At 40.7% G+C, this 24,602-nt stretch overlaps 1 pseudogene; it reads left to right on the top strand.

Annotated features, from left to right (window-relative positions):
* LOC110502080 (tryptophan--tRNA ligase, mitochondrial-like) overlaps positions 1 to 17,637 on the top strand; it is a 28,091-nt pseudogene extending 10,454 nt beyond the window's left edge.
* The last annotated feature ends 6,965 nt before the right edge of the window (positions 17,638 to 24,602 follow it).

Genomic DNA, 24,602 nt, shown 5'->3' with positions numbered 1-24,602 from the left:
GTGCTTTGGTCGCACTTTAGAGCCATGGTTGCAAGGTATCCCAACCGCATATCTACCGCATTTTATGACAGCTGTTTTTGCTTGTGGTGTGGAGGGTATTGTGTCGATACATTTTCAAGCACTGTGCATAACTGGCTTTAGAGAAAATATTTAGACAGGCATTGCTGACAGTCTCTTCTAACATATTAAAATGGTTCCAATTGACAATTGTTTACGCTATTTGTTTACGCTGCTTAATAACAGAAGCCTTGCGCTGCTGTTTAATATATTTAGCCAAGAAACCTCTCTAGTCATTAGTAAAGTTCCAGGTCCCCTTTCATGCCACTCCCCTTGCCCCCTCAGTAACACAGTATTTTAGTACAGGCCAGGGAAAGTGCCATGACTAGTAGGAATGGACCAAGGCCAGAATCAGTATACTTTATCGATGCCAAGGCTCAATGGAGTAGGTCAATGCCAGACTCAAGCCTGCCAGAACCCAGCAGAACCAGAAACACAATATTTACCCACAGATCAGAATGCGAAAAGTGATCTCTTTTAGAGTCGAAAGGGCATAGGGATGTAACATTTAAACAACTATTTTCATATCGTCTTTCTGTTAAAATTCCATGTGAATTCACAATGCTGCTGCCAGCAATGGTTTGGGTCTCACGATGTGTCCCTTTTCAGATGGTTAAGCATTGCACCTGTACTGCCATTACTGTACCCCAATTCGACCTCGCAATGCTTGCATTTCCTTCTCATTTAACTTCTCAAAAGTATTGCCATACAGGATGTTGGTGCTGTTGCTTGCATTTTTCCAAAGTTACTGACGATGACTTGGTGATTGAGAGTTGACTACAAAATAATTGATTCCTCAACTCCTTGGATGTCCACTGCCATTTCTGAGTGTCAACAGAGATCTGTATATGATGACGAGATGCTCATGTCTCCGCCCTAACAATGGGAGTCGTCCTAAACGAGAGAAGGCAGGTGACAAGTTTAGGTCCGAAACAAGCCCAAAGAAATGCATTGGGCTTATCTTGGTGAGAGTGAAATCTCTCGCTTCACCCCTTCCTCTCTGGTGTCAGGATTAAATTCAAATCAAATCAAAGTTTATTTGTCACGTACGCCGAATACAACAGGACCTTACAGTGAAATGCTTACTTACAGACTCTAACCAATAGTGCAAAAAAAGGTATTAGGTGAACAATAGGTAAGTAAAGAAAGTAAAACAACAGTAAAAAGACAGTGAAAAACATTAGTGAGAATATATACAGTAATAAGGCTACATACAGACACCGGTTAGTCAGGCTGATTGGGGTAGTACGTACATGTAGATATGGTTAAAGTGACTGCATATATGATGAACAGAGAGTAGCAGTTGCGTAAAGAGGGGTTGGCGGGTGGTGGGTGGTGGGACACAATGCAGATAGCCTGGTTAGCCAATGTGCGGGAGCACTGGTTGGTCGGGCCAATTGAGGTAGGATGTACATATGTACATTCCTCTAATAATCGCCTCCTAAGAGTCAGTATTTTTGAAACAGAGGAGACTGATTTAGTTGCCGTACTTCCGAGAACACAAGCACTTGCATCTTTCATAGTGAGCCAACAAGGGACAGAGAGAGAGCTGAGGGGCACAGTAAGGGCAGGTTCGGCCACCAGGCAGACGGAGTCAAAACCCTGCACTAGGCTTGCAATGTCTCGCAATTTCTGTAAAGCAGGGCCTGTCAGTAATGAATAGGCTAGGATATTCTACACGCAACAGACTGAAGTCTGAACACGCTCGCTTCATTAGCGATGAGCAAGGGCAGGTGGGCAAGCGTGAGGGAGAGAGAAGAGGGGGCAGACAGAAAGAATGTCTTGGTAATCTGTATCGCAACGTCTTGTTTTGTAAGCCTCGCAAAGTAGCCTAAAGTTTGTCTTTTTCTCTTGGTTTAATTTAAATTACACAACTTTCCCCCTGGCCTTTATAGCCTACTGTCTAAGTAGGCTATAACACGGAGAATAACATTTTGTGATAACTGCACTGTGATTTTAAATTTGGGAAAAAAACAACAATTGAAATCGGTTAGGGATTTTTCTTAACGTTAAGGATCCCAATTTTAAAAAGAGCCTATTGCTCAACTCCCACCAAGGCTTTAAAATAAGGTCTTCATGTAATTGTTTCTGATAGCTGTGGTTTATGATGCTCTTGAGTATAGACTCTCACTCACACACACCCCACACACTTGATTTCTGCTCTGACTATATACCTAAACCTACATTTTCTTTCAACTCTTATTGATTTATTTTCCACTTCCCTGCTTTCATTGGCCATTTGTAGTTGTTGCTCTGGCCTCATTGGCTGGCTGGAGAGTGTTCTATATTTTTATTGGACATCTGGGGGTTACGTTCTCCCATTGACTGTTACAGAGGTGCTAGGTATGGATTTTATTAAGCATCTCCATAACAGCAACACAACCATGACCACTGCCTCCCAATCTGCCAGTTGGCAGCATGCAGTACAAACACCTCTGCAGGTGACTTCACTTTTTCTTTCTCTCCTTAATGTCTTATTTTCTTTCTCTTGATGTTGTCTTGAAGTCTTGTTACTTTTATTACTCTTGTTCAAATCATGTCAAACTTTATTTGTCACATGCACCGAATTAAACAAGTGTAGACCTTGCCGTGAAATGCTTACTTACAAGCCCTTAACCAACAGTGCTGTTCAAGAAGAGTTAAGAAAATATTTACCAAATTTTCTAAAGTAAAAAAGAAATTAAAATAAAAGGTAACACAATAACATAACAATAATGAGGCAATATATAGGGGGTACCGATACCAGTGTGTGGGGCTACAGGTTAGCTGAGGTCATTTGTATATGTAGGTAGGACTGAAGTGACTATACATAGATAATAAACAGCGAGTAGCAGCAGTGGACAGCAGACAACAAATGGAAGGGGGGTCAATGTAATTGTCCGGAGGCCATTTGCTTAATTGTTCAGCAGTCTTATGGCTTTGGGGTAGAAGCTGTTAAGGAGCCTTTTGGACCTAGACTTGGCACTCCGGTAACGCTTGCTGTGCGGTAGCAGAGAAAACAGTCTATGACTTGGGTGACTGGAGTCTCTGACAATTTTATGGGCTTTCCTCTGACACCGCCTATTATATAGGTCCTGGATTGCAGGAAGCTTGGCCCCAGTGATGTACTGGGCCGTACGCACTACCCTCTGCAGTGCCTTACGGTCAGATGCTGAGAAGTTGCCATACCAGGCGGTGATGCAACTGGTCAGGATGCTCTCGATGGTGCAGCTGTATAATTTTTGAGGATCTGGGGACCCATGCCAAATCTTTTCAGTCTCCTGAGGGGGAAAAGGTTTTGTCTTGCCCTCTTCATGACTGTCTTGGTGTGTTTGGACTAGAGGTCGACCGATTAATCGGAATGGCTGATTAATTAGGGCCGATTTCAAGGTTTTCATAACAATCAGAAAACCCATTTTTGTTTTTTACACCTTTATTTAATCATTATTTAACTATGCAAGTCAGTTAAGAACACATTCTTATTTTCAATGACGGCCTAGAAACAGTGGGTCAACCTCCTTGTTCAGGGGCAGAACGACAGATTTGCACCTTGTCAGCTCGGGGGATCCAATCTTGCAACCTTACAGTTAACTAGTCCAACGCAATAACGACCTGCCTCTCTCTCGTTGCACTCCGCAAGGAGACTGCCTGTTACGCAAATGCAGTAAGCCAAGGTAAGTTGCTAGCTAGCATTAAACTTATCTTATAAAAAACAATCAATCATAATCACTAGTTAACCAGACATGGTTGATGATATTACTAGATATTATCTAGCGTGTCCTGCGTTGCATATAATCTGACTAAGCATACAAGTATCTGACTGAGCGGTGGTAGGCAGAAGCAGGCGCGTAAACATTCATTCAAACAGCACTCTCGTGCGTTTTGCCAGCAGCTCTTCGTTGTGCATCAAGCCGTTTGACTTCAAGCCTATCAACTCCCGAGATGAGGCTGGTGTAACCGAAGTGAAATGGCTAGCTAGTTAGCGAGCGCTACTCGCTCTGAGCCTTAGGGGTGGTTGTTTCCCTTGCTCTGCATGGGTAACGCTGCTTCGATGTGGTGGCTGTTGTCGTTGTGTTGCTGGTTCGAGCCCAGGGAGGAGCGAGGAGAGGGACGGAAGCTATATTGTTACACTGGCAATACTAAAGTGCCTATAAGAACATCCAATAGTCAACGGTTAATTAAATACAAATGGTATAGAGTGAAATAGTCCTATAATTCCTATAATAGCTACAACCTAAAACTTCTTACCTGGGAATATTGAAGACTCATGTTAAAAGGAACCACCAGCTTTCATATGTTCTCATGTTCTGAGCAAGGAACTGAAACGTTAGCTTTCTTACATGGCACATATTTTACATGGAGCATATTGCACTTTTACTTTCTTCCCCAACACTTTGTTTTTGCATTATTTAAACCAAATTGAACATGTTTAATTATTTACTTGAGGCTAAATTGATTTTATTGATGTATTATATTAAGTTAAAATAAGTGTTAATTCAGTAATGTTGTAATTGTCATTATTACAAATACATTAAAAAAATAATAATAATTGTCCGATTGATCGGTATTGGCTCTTTTGGTCCTCCAATAATCGGTATCGGCGTTGAAAAATCATAATCGGTCAACCTCTAGTTTGGACCGTGATAGTACTTCGATGATGTGGACACCAAGGAACTTGAAACTCTCGACCCGCTCCACTACAGCCCCATTGATGTTAACGGGGGCCTGTTCGGCCTGCCTTTTCCTGTGGTCCACGATCAGCTCCGTTGTCTTGCTCACATTGAGGGAAAGGTTGTTGTCCTGGTACCACTCTGCCAGTTCTCTGACCTCCTCCCTATAGGCAGTCTCATCGTTGTCGGTGATCAGGCCTACCACTGTTGTGTCGTCAGCAAACTTAATGATGGTGTTGGAGTCGTGCTTGGCCACGCAGTCGTGGGTGAACAGGGAGTACAGGAGGGGACTAAGTACACACCCCTGAGGGGCCCCGGTGTTGAGGATCAGCGTGGCAGACGTGTTGTTGCCTACCCTTACCACCTGGGGGCGGCCCATCAGGAAGTTTCTTCTCCCTCTCAAGTTCCATCTCTTTTCAAACCCTTCTCTCTCCACCGCTTCTCAACAGGAGCCTCCAGGAGGGTATGTGTTCTCTGGGATCCAGCCCACGTCTGTGCCCCACCTAGGGAATTACCTTGGGGCTCTGAAGAGCTGGGTGTCCCTGCAGAGCCAGTACCCCTCAGTGCTCTACAGCATAGTGGACCTGCACTCCATCACCCAGTCCCAGGACCTCGCCCTTCTGCGGGTCAACACACTGGTCATGGTTGCCAGCCTGCTGGCCTGTGGCATTGAGACATCTATCCTCTTCCAGCAGTCACAGGTTAGTCAGACACACATGCAGGCAGGGACACACTCATGCATACACACACACACACAATCACTTCTCTATTAAAAGAGTTTGAGCCTATTTTCTAATGTGGTGTTGCAAACAGTTGGAAAAGCTGAGAGTGTGTTTGTGACTTGGTGGTCTGAGCAGGCTGCTTTGGATCTGTTTCCCAGCATGTCATCAAGAAAGTCAGCTGAAGTGGTGGCCATATTGGAATGTTTATTTTATCATGGCAAGCTCTGAATGGTTACCTAATGCAGGCAATTTAAAACGCTTATTTTATCACTCCAATCCTTATCTTCACTGTGTGCTCTGCAAATTCACAGGGATTATGAAAACACATACCACCATTTACTTCAGAGGAAGCCACATGAAGGGGATAAGAATTTTTTGGGGTAAACTCCTGAGTTAGGAAAGGAAGTGTAATCCGAATAGACATTTTCTTCTCCCTGGACAATTCAAATGTGTGTTTGTATGTGTGTGTGTGTCAGACTATCTCTGCAAGTGACGTATTTGTTTTGTTAGTGTGGTCCATCTGTGATATTTCTCTCACACACGCACCAAGGCCTATTTTTATTCCCATTTAGCTTCATGCCACATATCTTGGCAGCGAAGGGGATCTCCTATTGAACAAACAAACCAGAGTCTGTTCCACATGTACAAATACCATTACCGCCCAAAGAAAACACTTGACTTCATTGAAAAAATGGTGACCAGTTGAAATCAATAGTGTCTTAAGTGAAGGGCCTTCAGCTTGAAAAGATTGCGCGAATGTGTGTGCGTGGGCATATGTGTGTCTGAGAGAAATACCACAGTAAAGTTACACCAATGGAATATCCTCAGAGGAGGAAGGGGAAAACCATCCTACTCAGTGAACTTCATAAAAGATAAAAAATAGTGAAACGTCTGTTATGCTTTTTAGATAAAACTATACTAAATATATACACGTCACCAAATTAAAACACAATGTTTTGCAATGAAGGTCTACAGTAGCCTCAACAGCACTGTGCTACCCTACAGGACAGCTATTTTCCGTCCTCTGGGTGCATTGACTTCAATACAAAACCTAGGAGGCTCATGGTTCTCACCCACTTCCATAGACTTATACAGTAATTATGACGACTTCCAGAGGACACCCTCCGACCCATCAGATCTCTTGCAGCATGAACTGACATGTTGTTCATCCAATCAAAGAATCAGAGCATGAATATAGTACTGAACACATAAGCTGCAGCTAGCTAGCACTGCAGTGCATAACATTTGGTGAGTAGTTGACTCAGAGAGAGAAAGGCAATAGTTGAAGAGTTTTGAACAAATTCATTTCTTAATAAATGACTCACTAGTCACTTTAAACAACGCCACCTTTAATGCCATTTTAATAATGTTACATATCTTCCATTAATCATTTCACATGTACAGTGCCTTGCGAAAGTATTCGGCCCCCTTGAACTTTGCGACCTTTTGCCACATTTCAGGCTTCAAACATAAAGATATAAAACTGTATTTTTTTGTGAAGAATCAACAACAAGTGGGACACAATCATGAAGTGGAACAACATTTATTGGATATTTCAAACTTTTTTAACAAATCAAAAACTGAAAAATTGGGCGGGCAAAATTATTCAGCCCCTTTACTTTCAGTGCAGCAAACTCTCTCCAGAAGTTCAGTGAGGATCTCTGAATGATCCAATGTTGACCTAAATGACTAATGATGATAAATACAATCCACCTGTGTGTAATCAAGTCTCCGTATAAATGCACCTGCACTGTGATAGTCTCAGAGGTCCGTCAAAAGCGTAGAGAGCATCATGAAGAACAAGGAACACACCAGGCAGGTCCGAGATACTGCTGTGAAGAAGTTTAAAGCTGGATTTGGATACAAAAAGATTTCCCAAGCTTTAAACATCCCAAGGAGCACTGTGCAAGCGATAATATTGAAATGGAAGGAGTATCAGACCACTGCAAATCTACCAAGACCTGGCCGTCCCTCTAAACTTTCAGCTCATACAAGGAGAAGACTGATCAGAGATGCAGCCAAGAGGTCCATGATCACTCTGGATGAACTGCAGAGATCTACAGCTGAGGTGGGAGACTCTGTCCATAGGACAACAATCAGTCGTATATTGCACAAATCTGTCCTTTATGGAAGAGTGGCAAGAAGAAAGCCATTTCTTAAAGATATCCATAAAAAGTATTGTTTAAAGTTTGCCACAAGCCACCTGGGAGACACACCAAACAAGTGGAAGAAGGTGCTCTGGTTTGGCGTAAATGCAACACAGCTGAACACACCATCCCCACTGTCAAATATGGTGGTGGCAGCATCATGGTTTGGACCTGCTTTTCTTCAGCAGGGACAGGGAAGATGGTTAAAATTGAATGGAAGATGGATGGAGCCAAATACAGGACCATTCTGGAAGACTGACCTGAGACTGGGACGGAGATTTGTCTTCCAACAAGACAATGATCCAAAACATAAAGCAAAATCTACAATGGAATGGTTCAAAAATAAACATATCCAGGTGTTAGAATGGCCAAGTCAAAGTCCAGACCTGAATCCAATCGAGAATCTGTGGAAAGAACTGAAAACTGCTGTTCACAAATGCTCTCCATCCAACCTCACTGAGCTCGAGCTGTTTTGCAAGGAGGAATGGGAAAAAATTTCAGTCTCTCGATGTGCAAAACTGATAGAGACATACCCCAAGCGACTTACAGCTGTAATCGCAGCAAAAGGTGGCGCTACAAAGTATTAACTTAAGGGGGCTGAATAATTTTGCACGCCCAATTTTTCAGTTTTTGATTTGTTAAAAAAGTTTGAAATATCCAATAAATGTCGTTCCACTTCATGTGCCACTTGTTGTTGATTCTTCACAAAAAAATACAGTTTTATATCTTTATGTTTGAAGCCTGAAATGTGGCAAAAGGTCGCAAAGTTCAAGGGGGCCGAATACTTTCGCAAGGCACTGTAATATACTGTATTGAGACCCAATCACTGGACACTTTAATAAATGGATCACTAGTCACTTTAAATAATGCCACTTTAATCATGTTTGTATATCTTACATTACTCATTCCGCATGTATATACTGTATTTTATATCATCTACTGCACCTTGCCTATGCCGCTCTGCCATCGCTCATCCATATACTTATATATACATATTCTCATTCACCCCTTTAAATTCGTGTGTATTAGGTAGTTGTTGGGGAATTGTTAGATTACTTGTTAGATATTACTGCACTTTTGGAACTAGAAGCACAAGCATTTCGCTACACTCGCATAAACATCTGCTAACCAAGTGTATGTGACCAAAATGTTTTTATTTAATTTGATTTGGTAAGCTGCCTAAATGACTACCGCCCCATAGTACTCACATCGGTAGCCATGAAGTGCTTTGAAAGACTGGTGACAACACAACACCACCATCCCGGAAACCCTAGACCAACTCCAATCTACATACCGCCCTAACAGATTCACAGATAACGCAATCTCAATCGCACTCCACACTGTCCTTTCCCACCTGGACAAAAGGAACACCTAGTTCTCATTAGGAAACTATATTTCTTAGGCACTTGTTTTCAGTTCCTACCACTTCCACTGGATGTCACCAGTCTTTGGAATTTGGTTGAGGTTATTCCTTTGTGCAATGAAGAAGTACGGCCATCTTGGAAAAAGGTAACGCTGTTGAGAGTGCGCAAGACTTGAAAAGTAGTGTTAGTTTCCTCTCGTCCTCTATTGAAAACAGATAGACCCGTCTTCAATTTGATCGATTATTAACGTTTAAAAATACCTAAAGTTGTATTACAAAAGTAGTTTCAAATGTTTTGGCAAAGTTTACATGCAACTTTTGAAATATTTTGTAAGTGACGTTGCACAATTTGGAAGCTGTTTTTTTCTGGATCAAACGCGCCAAATAAATTGACATTTTGGATATATATGGACGGAATTAATCGAACAAAAGGACCAATTGTGATGTTTATGGGACATATTGGAGTGCCAACAAAAGAAGCTCGTCAAAGGTAAGGTATGTTTTATATTTTATTTCTGTGTTTTGTGTAGCGCCTGCAGGGTTGAAATATGCTACTCTCTTTGTTTACTGTTGTGCTATCATCAGATAGTAGCTTCTTATGCTTTCGCTGTAAAGCCTTTTTAAAATCTGACATGTTGGCTGGATTCACAATGAGTGTAGCTTTAATTTAGTATCTTACATGTGTGATTTAATGAAAGTTTGATTTTTATATCATTTTATTTTAATTTGTAGCGCTGCATTTTCCCTGGCTTTTGGCCAAGTGGGACGCAAGCATCCCCTATACCATGAGAAATTAATTAACAGCTTCTACCCCAAAGCCATAAGACTGCTGAACAATTAAGCAAAAGGCCAGCCAGAAGATTTCCCCCCACCCCCCGTTTTTACACTGCTGCTACTCGCTGTTTATTATCTATGCATAGTCACTTCACCCCTACCTACATGTACAAATGACCTTGTTTAACCTGTACCCCCACACATTGGCTCAGTACCGGTACATAGCCTTAATATTGTAACTTTGTTATTTTTGTAAATATTTTCTTAACTCTATTTCTTGAACTGCATTGTTGGCTAAGGACTTGTTAGTAAGCATTTCACAGTGAGTTCTACACCTGTGTGTATTTGGCGCATGTGACAAATATGTTACAATTTGATTTGATTGAGTATAAATATATGTGTGAGTGAGCAAATTATGGAGTGAGTGTTTGTATGTGTGTTGGAGTGACAGTGTGTGTGAGTGTTTAAGACCATCTGAGAATGCATAACAACAGTGCAAAGATTGAAATAAAAGGTCAATAAAGATGCAAGGTTAACGCAGATAGTCCGTGTAGCTATTTTGATAGTTATTTAACAGTCATATTGCTTGGGGATAGAAGCTGTGACAGTCCGTGTAGCTATTTTGGTAATTATTTAACAGTCATATTGCTTGGGGATAGAAGCTGTGACCGGTATGTCTTGTCGTGCGGCACCGGTACCTCTTGCCTGCATCTAGCTGATCTGGGGAGTAATCATTAGTCTAAAATGTGTTTATTTTGGACAAATTCAGGTAGGTCCATCCAGAATCGGTAGAATGAATACACTCCTGATCACCAGTCACACACAGTTCACTTTCATAGCAGCCACGTACAGCATCATCACTTTGCTCATTGTATAATTTCTTATCGCATCTGCACGCTCTCCTCCTCTCTCTTTCCCTTAGCTGTTGTGTTGTGCAGTGAAGTCCACAAACAATCTGTGACAAGGCACAAAAACCTCTCCAAGCCAAACATTCAAACCATAAATGCTAACCCCTACAGAGTCTCCATCGTTGTAACCATATTAGATAATGTCATACTCAACAAACTCAAAATCAAATGAAATTGTATTTGTCACATGCGCTGAATACAACAGGTGTAGACTTACAAGCCCTTAACCAACAATGCAGTTTTAAGAAAAAAAAAAGAAATAAGATATTTATAGAAATATTTACTAAAATAAACTGAAGTAAAACTAACGCTTTAGTAAACCCACAATCAAATCCATGTGCACAATCAGGCATAACAATTGCAAAGCAGTTTGCAATTACACCGGTGGCAATACATTTATAAAACCAAAAGCTTACCTTGACTTGGAAGAGATGCAGTGTTGATGGCCTTAGCCAGCTAGCTAACAGAAATAGCATTCCTCTCTGTTTGAGTCAGGTTGTTGAGTAGGCTAAATTAGCTGCATTAGCTAAGTAAGTGAAAGGTAAAAAAAAAATATATATATATATATATATTTTTTAAATATAGCTAGCTCTCCCCCTCTGCTGCTTCTCCATATAATTAATATTACACATCGCGCATAAGCTGTTATTGACAAATGGACTCACACCCCCAACCCTCGTCTTACCAGACGTAGATGTTCTGTCCTGCTGATGCACCGAAAACCCAGCTAACTGTATATTATCTGTTTCGTCATTCAGCCACGACTCTGTGAAACATAAGATATTACAGTTTTTAATGTCCAGTTAGTAGTATAGTCTCGAATAGAGCTCCTCCAGTTTTATTCTCCAGTGATTGCACGTTACCTAATAGAACGTATGGTAGAGGCAGGTTAACCACTCGCAGACTAATTCTCACAAGACACCCTGATCTACACCCCCTGTATTTCCTCATTTTCTTCATGTGAATTACAGGGATTTGGGCCTTGCCTGGGAGCAATATCATATCCTTTGCGTCAGATTCATTATTTAATTTTTGGGGGGCCAGTTCGAGGTGAGTAATTGCTGTTCTGATATCCAGAAGCTATTTTTGGTCAATAGAGATGGTAGCACCAATATTATGCACAAAATAAGTGCGAAAAAAAACACACAACTGGTTGGGAGCCCGTAAAACAGTAGCCATCCCCTCCGGCACCATTCTTCCATCTGACTCTACACTCTATACACATGCACACCCATTCACATACAAGCTGCTACTACTCTGTTTATCTTATATCCAGTTGCCTAGTCCCCTTACCCCTATCAATATCTACCTCCATCACTCCAGTATCCCTGCACATGTAAATATGGTAGTGGAACTGGCTTTTTAAATATTTTCTGAAATCAGTATGCTACTTACTTTGTGTGCAAGGCCCTATTGAATGTGTCACTGGCTGAGTCTGAAATCCGTTTTGCCTACTACTTACTTAAACTGCATACTGTCTACTAATTGTACTACATACTATTTAGCACGTACTGTTTAGAAAAAGAATGCAGTATGCCACACCCGAAACGTCTTACTTTTGGTGCATTCAAGACAACTAGGAATTCGTCAACAAAATTAGCTCAGACTGTGTAAAATCAGGATGTCTGTGATCTTCAAGGCGAAGAAGTGCCTGAGTTTCTGACTATTGGGATGACCGTTCAAAACTAATTTTCCCAGTCGGAGCAGGTTTTTTTCCAAGGTCCATCAGTGTCGGCTTCACATATGAACCGGAAAGGATGGTCTGTAGCCCAACCCAGTGACCTTTCATGTTATTGTTGTGGGCTAAGTAGCTAGCATTTGGAATGACTTCTTTGGAGTGAACTTGAGTGTACCGTAGGCCTGCACATGTATCAATGGCAGTCACCTGGAGCTTGAGAGGAGTGGGAAAAGCAGTAGAGGAATGCAGTGGTGAGGCAAAGGACTTGTAATGAGGACAACTGGCTACTACTAGATTTCTGGTGCCCAGCGCTGGGTAGGTGCCATACATTGTGAAGGATGCTAGTGGCTACATGACTCAAGCTGGTTCCCAGAGTAGCTATTCCTATACAAGATCGTCACCAGACTCCATCTTCATCACCCATCTCCCTGACCACCTTCCTCTGATCAAGCCATGAGCTGTCCCTCTCCATCTTTGGAGGATATATGCACTCAAAGACTTGGCCTCTATTGGTTGACCTAACTATAGTTAGGCTACTCATGAAATTGCTTGTTTGTTTTTTGCTTTTGATGCGCTTTGAGATTGTTATGAAAAGCATTAAAGAAATTCAATTTATTATTATACCAAAGCGACAGCAGTGTGCACGGTTTCCTTTCAATTTGAACTTATCTAATTGTTACCATGCACCTGCAACAAGATAGCTCAGATGTGCGAGTGCATTTTTTTATGTTGAAAGTAAAACACACCAACAGTAAATGTACCGGTATCAAATAAATAAAAAACATTACAAACAAGAAGCACTTTCAATGAGAACAGAAATCCACGTTGGTTTTAAAAAAACGAACTTCACCAAAAACAGTAACAAATGAATACATTAACAGCTATGAATAAAATGCATACAAAATACATAAAACTACTTCTTAGTCATGGCCTCTAAAATGGCCATAAAGAGTGCCTCACAGGCTGTCACCTCCTTCTCCCACCTCCCCATCTGGACCCTTTGGGGAGAAAGAGGAGCCCACATTTATTCTTGCTTAAGCCTAAGGTTCACCCACTTGCAGCTTCCCCTCCAGCTCACACTCCTTTATCTAGATCCTGAAAAGACATGAGATTAAGTACATTAACCAAAACATGAGGAAAGTAAAGTTGTTTGAACTTTATGTAGCTAGATGGCCACATACTTTATAAAATTGGAGTGCCAAGGTGAAACAGTAATGAGTGCAGCTTACCATTACTTTTACCTTAACAAGGGTGTATTATCCATACATTTGCAAAACGTTTTGCAACAAAAACTAGCATTTCTATTGGAAAGGTTCAGCAAACGAAAGTGAACCTGCCTGAATCTGTCCAATAGAAACACTAGTTTCAGAATATTTTGCAACAGTTTGGGCTAATGATTACACCCATATGTGCAATGAAACTAACCAGCTAGCTAACTGGGCTAAAGTTAAATCTGAAGTTGATGGTGAACAGCAAGTAACCATGTAGCTAGCAAACGTTACTGATCGAACAGTTATAACTTCTTGTCCTAGCTAACTACTAAAGCACATAGCTAGTTAAAGGCACAGCAGGCAGCTACAAATCAGCTGCAAAGCGAAAATGAGTATAACATCCTGGCATTTACAGCATACTCTATTTTTAAAAAGTGACATACTATAAAACATATTTTTGTATACTGAGAATGTGTCATGTGTGATTGTGTTGTTTCCTGCTTTTGGTTCATTTCGGTAGTGCATCTCCATATCTAATTGACAGCTTATTATCAGCTGTTGTCAAAGGAGAAATGATTATGACATTTGGGCATCGAAAATATACTTGATTTTCGAAATGTCACATACTATAAAACATTTTTTTTTTTTTTTTTTGCATATGCCAACGGCCTACTATTTAGGACGCAAGTATGGGTATTCGGACACAACCACTATCTGTCACCTTGATTACTCCAATTTGTCTCTCGATCTGTGCATCTACGTTATAAACTTTCATTTATAGGCTAGGTTGTAGCATGATGGGTATAGGTCAAATTGGAGTATCATGTAGCAGCCTAAACCTATTGATGTTATATTGAGCTTGGTGAATGGAATATGAATGACAGTCATGCCAATATGCTGTAATAGAAATAAGGCCATGCACCCTAACAACTAGTCTTCCCTAGTATTAAAACGCCACCGACCGCCACTGAGTTGCTCCATTTCTTACTGGAATAACAGCAGCAGATCCACAAAGCTCTGAGGTTTATAGGAATATTTTGGCTTTCGCCTAAATAAATAAAAAATTAGTCCTATAGTCACATAATCCATAACATTACTAGTAGTGTGTTTGTTTCATATACTACGAAGAAAGATCACATTCAATATGAATGGAGTTGATGTTCATTCTAAAATGTATTTTATTTCACCTAGATCTATATCAGTGTCTCCTTCCTCACTCTGCTGACATCGACATCTGTCCTATTTCACGTTCATAGTCTGTATGTAACAAGTCCCCCCCTCTCTAGCTACAAGTATTCAGTGTAAAATGTTTGTTTATGTCCGTGCTGTCTTGAGTTTACGTCACACTCTTTCGAATCCGTTTTAAGCGGAGAGGGATGGCAGTCACTTCGCCAGCACCCATAAACTCTAAGTCTCTGAAGCAGAAGGATTTTGCGCCTTTTTTTCATGTTGGCAAGGCCCAAAGGTTTTAGAGAGACCCATGTTGAGAGAGAGAAAGAAGTATGGGATGGCTGTAGTGTGATGCAGAGAGGGAGTCGTTAAATCCAGCCCTGCTAATGTCCAGGAGATTGGAGTTATTTAATGGCTCTAATGCCTTGTCACTGATGTAGTATAATGGAGTATGGCTATTGGCTATGCATCTGGGCAACATAGTACCTGGTTGTTAGGGCACAGGGAAGATCCAGTATAGTTCCTATTTCTGCCACATGGTGGGGCTGAAGAGTCCCACCATGTGAGGATCTGGAAGGTTTTTACTTATGTTTATTTGAGGTGGTGGAGAAGATACTTGATGTTTAATTTTACATGTGGGCTTAGTTTAAAACCAATAATAACATTTAGGCTTGGAACATGTTGAGTGACTGGTTGTGGTGTCTTCCTCCCTTCCACAGGTCTCTGAACACACTGAACTGTCCTGGATCCTGGGCTGCCTTGCCAGTATTCCCCCAACTCAGACACCTGCCTCAGTGAAAGGTACATAACAGCGTGGGAATACTGTAGGATTTGAAATGAAGTGATACAACCACTGAATGAGTTTACATGGGGACTAATCCTGACTTTTTGTGTAAATTATGCATTAATATCAATGGCTGCACAATTGAGTTGATGATCAGTTAAATTGTTAGTCAAGTTACAAATGGTTGAAAGTTCAATGGTATCCTTCCTTTTCCCTCTATTTCCTTTCTCATGTTCAGCATCCTGACTATTGTTAGTCCTGTTTGTTTCTCATAGTAGCACCTCACCTGCCAGATCTGTTTAAATGTTCTCATAATGACAGTGATTTCCTTGGCCACATGCAGTTTTACTAGAAGGCCAGAGGGAAGGAAAGGACGGCCAGCAGTGTTCTGGTTCTACACTGAAAACACCTTTTGTTTACTCAACAGCTGACTTCACGTCAAACGTGGTGGAAAATGTCCTGTGATTCAGCCATGTTGAGTTTGTATGAGCGAGAGCTCTTCACTCGTAAAGAGAACAGGCCGCCTTAAAGACAAGCTAACCTGTTTTCTTTTTCTTCTTTTTGTCTTTCATTTTCTACATTTCTCTCTTTGCAATGTTTCTTTTTCTTTCTTCTTGCTACACGCCTCTCCCCTATTTCTCTTGCTCTCTCTCCAGATGAAAAGTAAACAGAAGAATGAGGGGAGTGTGGGGCTGTAGTCTTTCCCCGTCCTGCAGGCTGCGGATATTCTCCTTTACAAGTGAGCTCAGTCTCTATTAAGTGTGGGTGTGCAGCAGCAAATAATTTAAATTAATATTTTAAAAAATAAATTCACTGAGTGTAAGGTTTTCTATGTTGTATGTTGTTACGGGTCCACTCACATCCCAGTAGGATAAGATCAGGTCCAACATCTGGACTTGGCTCAGGACCTAGCCCGCATCTTCAAGAACACATATGGAGACTTATTCCCTGAGCCACGTGTTCTGCTCAGTGAATTACTGTGTACCACACAGGGGTTACATCTATGGATGCAGGCAGTGTAGTATTTTTTCTCTTACTCAGACACTCACTCAGACGTAAACATACTCACAATCCAACTCTCTCTTTCTCATTTTCTCTCTCTCATACACAACACATAGATATACCCGTATGGATACATACATCCAGATGCACATGCACAAAGACACATGGCCAGCATGTCCTACTGATGGATACTTAACCCCACTCTGATACACTCCGTTTTATACTCCTTCATTATCGCCATCATGAAAGCACAAGATGTAACCAGCCATGCGTGCAATGGAGCTTTGATTAAAGGACCGTTCCCTTCCTCATATATCTGAGAAATAAAGTGATAATAGATTTGGGGAGGCGGGAGGGGGTATGTCCTCAAGACGACTTCAGAGATGTGTGTGTGCGCCCGCGTGTTGAGATGGATAGATGAAAGTGTGTGTGTGTATTACAGGGGCGGGTTAGGGACAGTGGTTGGCTCAGGCTGATTGATGCTGTCTTTTGGTGCTGTCTTTGGCTGTTTACCGATGGACGTTGTGTGGGAAAGAGACCAGAGCAACAGCTTCTGGCAGAACTGCCAGTCATCCGCCACCACTTTGATTCCCAATCAAAGATGTCCTCTTAAATCACCCTGAAACAAAGAGCTCATCAGGAAAGAGACCCTCCCCATTCATCCTCCAGTGCCACCCCCCATGCAACCCTGACTTCTCTGCTGACAGCATCCTGCCAGGACCTGGTTCTTCTTATCGGGATATGATTAACTGATGTAATGATATCCCATGCATACATTCACCTTAATAACAATAATAGCCATATCGCTGCCAAACACAACCCAGCCTTAACAAGGCCTATTCTCTTTTCATCCCAATCAAGCTTCACACAGAAGGTCAAATCCCTCCGCGACCCCTCCAAGATGTCCAAGTCAGACCCCCAGAAGATGGCCACCGTCAACCTCATTGACTCGCCCGACGACATCGTCCTCAAAATCCGCTGTACCGTCAGACTTCACCTTCGTGGTGACCTTTGACCCTGCGGCACGCCTGGGTGTGTCCAACCTGGTGCTGATGCACGCAGCAGGTTGCACGGTGGAGGAGGCGGTGGGGCTAGACACGGGGAAGTACAAACAGCTGGTCGCCGAGGCCATGGAGGTGCGGCTCACACCAATCAGGGAGGAGATTACTTAAACAATAAATATATGCATAGGATATGCTATGGGATTTCTGTGGAAAGTCCAATGAGAACTCTCAAGCTCTAATACAATAAACAGACACACACGCACGTCATCAGACACAGTCTGTGGGTAGTGAGTAATGAGTAGGCCAATGCCCTGTCAATAGTAGGCATTCTGCCTGTTCAGTTCTGGGCTCTTGTCTGCAGATGGAACATAAAGAAGAGCTCAGCCTCACTGTGATACTTGGATAGACTAACCTGGGATCCTGACTGCTTAGGATAATATTTTCACCCTCTTTGCTCACACCATCCTGGTGATGGAGCAGATCATCTGTGGGAGCTGGACTCTGATGTAGTTTTCCAGATCCATATTTACCTGGGAACTAACTAGTCAGATCACATCCAACTGCAGTTTATTTCAACTTTAGTATTTGCAGTGGCATAAGCAGCAGACTGAAAATACAGCCTATTCATATGAGCCAACAATAGCCTACAATGACTAAGGACTGTAAGCTACCAAATTTAATTTAATTCTAGACTCAGCGCAATGATGTTGGCACGAGCAGCACCGCAGATATTGAGATGAGCGAGATGCAACACTTTGCTCTCACGCAGTATCTGTGCAGAGATTCGCTTCACGCTGTTACAGCATGGTAGCCACAGGACTTTCATTTGCATTTCTTTTTTTGTCAACGATATACACAAAACTCTCTTAATGTCAAAATGGAAGAAATATTTTAACATGTATTTTTTTTAAAGATGAAAAATAAAACGGGAATATCATGATTTATATAAGTTGGCCTATTCAACCCCCTGAGTCAATAAATGTTGGAATCACCTTGGGCAGTGATTACAGCTGTGAGTCTTTCTGGGTGAGTGTAAGAGCTGTGGTTGTTGATCATTGCTAAACAAACATTTTTCAGATCTTGCCATAGATTTTCAAGCAGATTTAACTCCAAACTGTAACTAGGCCACTCAGGAACATTCAATGTCGTCTTGGTAAGCAACTCCAGTGTATATTTGGCCTTGTGCTTTAGGTTATTGTCCTGCTGAAAGGGGAATTTGTCTCCCAGTGTCTGTTGGAAAGCAGACTGAACCAGGTTTTCCTGTAGGATTTCGCCTGTGCTTAGCTCTATTCCGTTTCTTTTTACCCTAAAAAAAACTCCCTAGTCCTTGCCGATGACAAGCATACCCATAACATGATACAGCCACCACCATGCTTGAAAATATGATGAGTGGTACTCAGCAATGTATTAAAATTTGCCCTAAACATAACACTTTGTATTCAGGACAAAAACTGAATTGCTTTGCCACATTTTTTGCAGTTTTACTTCAGTGCCTTATTGCAAACAGGATTCATGTTTTGGAATATTTTTATTCTGCACAGGGTTTTTCCTTTTCACTGTCAATTAGGTGAGTATTGTGGAGTAACTATGTTGTTGATCCATCCTCAGTTTTCCCCTATCACAGCCATTAAACTCTGTTTTAAAGTCAACAGTGGCATGAACCGGCTCCCGAGTGACGCAGCAGTCTAAGGCACTGCATCTCAGTGCAAGAGGCGTTTACTGCAGTCCCTGGTTTGAATCCAGGCTGCATCACATCCGGACATGATTGAGTGTCCCATAGGGCGGCACACAATTGGCCCAGCATTGGCCGGGGTAGGCCGTCATTGTAAATGACTGTACTGATACACCGGCCAAAGTGTAGTTTAACTTCACCATGCTCAAAGGGATATTCGATGTCTGCTTTTTTTTTTTTTTAACCGATCTACTAAAAAGGTGCTCTTCTTTGTGAGGCACTGGAAAACCTCTGGTCTTTGTGGTTGAATCTGTGTTTGAAATTCACTGCTCGACTGAGGGACCTTACAATTATCTGTATGTGTGGCGTACAGAGATGAGTTAAACACAATTATTGCAACTTATGTGACTTGATACATTTTTACTTACTCCTGAACTTATTTTGGCTTACCATAACAAAGGCTGTGTCTAGACTTGACAGTTCATGCAGTTTTAGTATTCTGATCATAGAGTTCTGATCATGGAATTCCGTACACGTCATGCGTCTACCCCTACATTTAAATACCTTGTCTACAGTGTGTCCGGATTCTCTTTTCCCGCTCTATATTCAAATGTCAGCATGCATTCTACAAACGGTGGAATAGGCTAAACATGATAAACACAACAACTGATGACAGTAGCTAACTACTGTAGCTAATTAGCCAGCTTACCTCTGTAGCCTGCTAAAGGGATTGCAAATGGGTTAGCATAACTCGAGCCTAAGAAACGTTGTTTTTCTTCTAATTATTTGCTAGCTGGCTAGCATTTATGAGGCCAGCAAACACGTTCCTCACAAGCTAGGAATGTATTTCCTTCAACGCTAGTGACAACAAAATCTCAAAGTAATCCATTTCAAATTCAGGCTGTCACAACAACAGTGGAAAAGGGGTGTGAATACTTTCTGAAGGCACTGTAATATTTTACTAAATCAATCATTTCAAACCTTGCTTACATTTGTATATGTCTCTGATGTGTGTGGGAATACTTGTGAAACGATTTTCAAAATGTAAATCAATTGGAGCTGATTTCCTGGTATTTAATATTTTATGTCCAACAATGAAAAAATATATAATAATGAGGATAATAAAAACAAATTGCTCAGAACTTGGGGAGCCAAATAAGACCACCTGCGGGCCAAATTCAGCACGTGGGCCGCTAATTGAGGAAACCTGATCTCCATCACATGGCTGACTCTACCTTTAAGACATACAGTATGATATGCTATTTTTATAGAATATTAACTTGCAGGATCTTTCCGTAGACTATAAAACCTTTCATATATGTCAAGGTAATTTGAATAGAAATGTAGGCCTAATGGAATCGAGCGTCGTTGAGTACACATATAAAGGTCTCGATTCGAATTTCTAACGTTTTTACGCAGGTCGACTTGATTTATTTTAAAACATATAGGCCTGTTTCGTTTTTGTTGCTTGCCTCGGCTGAATCTCTCTCCTCTCGGTCTTATATTATGTCCAGACTTCATATGTAGCCGAAATGTGTCCGGTTTATAGGCATGTGTATAATACACTGAAATGGAGTGTATGCCCAATTTGCCCACCTGAAAAGCTGTACATGTATCTCAATGGAGGCTATATTCCATCAGAGCATAGGCCAAAACTTGGAAAAAGCCTGCACCCCCAGAGCCGCTGAAGTACTCTGACTGGACTATAAGGCACTTTCATTCGCAACACATGTAGCCGGACTCAGATACTTTATGAAGTGTTAGATTCATTTCATTTAAATTGAAAACGTAACGGAGGCAAATGCATTTTTATTTCACCTTTATTTAACCAGGTAGGCCAGTTGAGAACAAGAACTCATTTACAACTGCGTCCTGGACAAGATAAAGCAAAGCAGTGCGACATAAACAACAGTGTTACATGGGATTAAAAAAAAACGTACAGTCAATAACACAATAGAAAAATATATGTACAATGTGTGCAAGTGTAGTAAGATTAGGAAGGTAAGGCAATAAATAGGCCATAGAGGCGAAATAATTACAATTTAGCATGAACACTGGAGTGATAGATGTGCAGATGATGATGTGCAAGTAGAATACAACGTTTAGGAAATGTAGCCTATTTAAATGTGCATTTTTATTTGACGTTAGTCAATGAAACAAAAAACAAACATTGAGGGTTTTATATGCATGTTTGAATTTGTGTTTGACTTTTGTACTATAGTCCTATTGGTAATATATTTATTGATTTACTCAGAAGTTTGAAATAACATAAACCTGAAATAACCCACTGGGCAAAAACTGTTTGAATCAACGTGGTTTCCACGTCATTTCAACCCCCCCCCAAAACGATGACATTGAATCAACGTGGAAAACTAACTGCATTTGCAAAAAGTAATCAAGGTAAGGACATTTCTTTATTTTTATTAACTTTTAACCTAAATCCAATTACATGGTGAAATTGTTTGTTGTATTTCACGTTAGTTGACGACTCAATCAAAGTAAATCAAAACTAGATATATAACTGACATCCGTGCAATTACATTTTCTTTCCAAACGGAAATATTTGTCGGAGCAAACAATCACGTTCAGAAAATAAACTGATTATTTCCACGCTCCTTAAAATTCCCATGCATGGTCAACTCAAAATAGTATTTGTATAGGCCATTCTGCTGTGTTATCTGAAGGCATAGGTCGAAACCAGATAATAGCATTGAACTCCTCCCGATCGAGTTTTCATTTGTTATACCCTGCAGCAGCTCACTATGTAAGCACCGAATCAACTGAAGAGATCTGCGTGATTTCTAGGATTTGGCCCTTAATTCAGAATTTTGCGTTCAGTGTTTGGAAATACCTGACCTGTCAGTTGACGTAGAGGAGACCGGGTCGCCTATAGCCTGAACTGCCAGTTCATTTGGAAGTTTTATAAACAGCCGATGTGTCGTCATTTTGGATGGTTTACTGCGCCGGGACATGTTTCCTCTGTTGCATGGTTTACTTCCCCGAGGTCACGGGGTCAAACGACTTCTTGCACATATTGAATGTGAACCGTGGGTGTTGAAGTCTTTAGCCACTTCATAATCAACAAAATGATATCCGGCTACAGTGAAAACTGAAAAGTAACCCATATCTTATTCCGCTGATTAGCTCAAATAGGGCCGTTATGAAAAACCCTCATGATCATCTGAAATGGAAATCCTGCATACTTTCTGGTGAGACATTTTTACATTTTCCAGTAACAGAAATTGGGATCTAAATGGTTTTAGAATGGGCGACAGTGCTCGAGTATTTTGATATTATAGGCCCAATTCTTTCCTGAGGCTCTGAGGGATTTACACTCTTTGTCCTGGAATATTGGACATTATGCACACATTTGCCTTGTGCAATTTTAGGGCTATAGGTGTGAAATACTCTACATGGCCACCGTAGGGCGGGAGACACTAAAAATCCAGGCATGATGGCAACATGCTTACCACATTTTAGGTATAAGCGTTTGCACATTGCCAAATGTTGCTAATAGTCCTATCTTAAAGTTTGTTTGATGGTATCATTTCAATATTGTTTTCCTATATGACCGTGTTGATGCTGCTACACCCACCGCTTTGTTATACTCCTATTACAAACCTTCCCTCGCAGATATTAGGCTAGCTATCTATTATTTACTTAACCTCGTTCCCGTTTTTAATTATGGTTGACAAATCATTTTAATTTCACGTGTAGCTCAGTAGGACTGTAGCCTATGCGATAAATTCATATCTGGATGAGAAAGGACCACGACGATTGACTGTTTTTATGGTATTTTTGTTCATTTTGTATTTTAATATTTTCAAAATTAATGCATTATGAACTTCAAGTTCTACATTGATAGGCATTCAGCAATCACATCTTGAATTACAATGATCTTCGTTTACTACTTTTATTTTCTAATAATTTCAGGATGAATTAACATTTCCATCTTGTTGTCGTTAATGATCATTTAGACTGCTTATTAATTATTATTTACTCTGAATTAATAGCTATATTCATGCATCAATAATGTGTCAAGCTCAGGTGGTGATTGACATTCAGTTGATTTAGCCTGACACACGTAGTCCGGTTTGTTTCGTTGATGCACCAGGTTTGGATTTAGGCTAGGATGATTTCCACAACTCAAAGACTGTTGTTAACATTTTGACATAGACTACGTTGTAGAATAATTAATTTAATTTCTACAGCACTTTTCATTACAGAGGCATCTCAATAGGCTACTATATGCAGAAAAAATGAAAAATACATAGTCCTACATTCATTATAATAATAAAATAAAGGTTATGCTTGTTTGAAAATTAATGGTTTACCAAGCGACTTTGTATTTTCTGTAGTGCGGACTTGGCTCAGGGAACGCTCATTTGATTCAAGTCAAGGGGTCTAATACCACAACTTTCCCAATAAAAAACAGTAATCTAAAAGTGTTAATTCATGGTCAATTTTGTGCGCTGTGGTTTTATTTCATACTTAACGTTTGTACAAATGCTGTATAGCGTAGACCTACATCTAGAGAAAGATACTGTATATCACTTCTTAGTTCAACATTTTATTTAGATCATGGCCTATGTATATCATAGGACATATATGTTTCGGTGTTTGCCCAGTCTCTCTTTTTTCTAAAGAGGCACACTTCTGAAAAATCCTGACTTTATTCATGTCATGATTAATAGAAAAGATGATTAGGTCTACCATAAAAACCATGTATAACTCAATAATTCCATTTTATATTCCGTTGTGTTACATCTTCTCCACTTTGAAAGATATGATAAGAAAATATTGTCTATCCTTCGTTTTAAACGTGTGAGTGTGTAAACGTTATTCATTAGATAAGCTATTTAGGTTGCTTTGCTGAACTGGTTCTAATATTTAGGCTACCAGCGATTGCGCACTGACCGCACCAGTTCAGTTAGGATTAAAACAACCGAGGCAAATAAAACTATAAACAAAACATTGTTTTCAGTGTCTTCTGCAATTTAGTGCACAGTGCACAACTAGAGGCTATAACCGGGTTCAATTACCTAATAAAGATAACTATTGTCGTCTATATTTTTCCCTCAGTCAAATAGGCTACTATTGGTTCTGACCAGGCCACCTGTCACGGTCTTTGAGCTCGCTCTGTTTTTCAGCTGTTCATGAAGCTGTGATGTAACTTAATTCAGTCTGGTAATATTGAAATCAATAAAGCCCTATTTATGCATTAGAGTAGACTATGATACGTGGTGATAAAAAGTAAGTGGACAGTGTTCCGACATTGTATGGATCCTAATACAAATTCGGAAACATAGCCAACCTTTGTATAATACCGCATTATAAATGTGGTTAGTTGGAAACATCACTTGTTCTTTGCCCTTTATACATGTCTTTGCACATTCAGTAGCTGTGCATGGAGGCTTTCAGTGACAGTTTATCATTGCACAATGATTTCATACAGGTAATT

The sequence above is a fragment of the Oncorhynchus mykiss genome, chromosome 22 (assembly GCF_057628025.1).
Source record: "Oncorhynchus mykiss isolate SJ-2025 chromosome 22, ASM5762802v1, whole genome shotgun sequence".
Taxonomy (NCBI): Eukaryota; Metazoa; Chordata; class Actinopteri; order Salmoniformes; family Salmonidae; genus Oncorhynchus; species Oncorhynchus mykiss.
The sequence above is the reverse complement of the archived record's forward strand: the minus strand, read 5'-3'. Positions and strand labels throughout refer to the sequence as shown.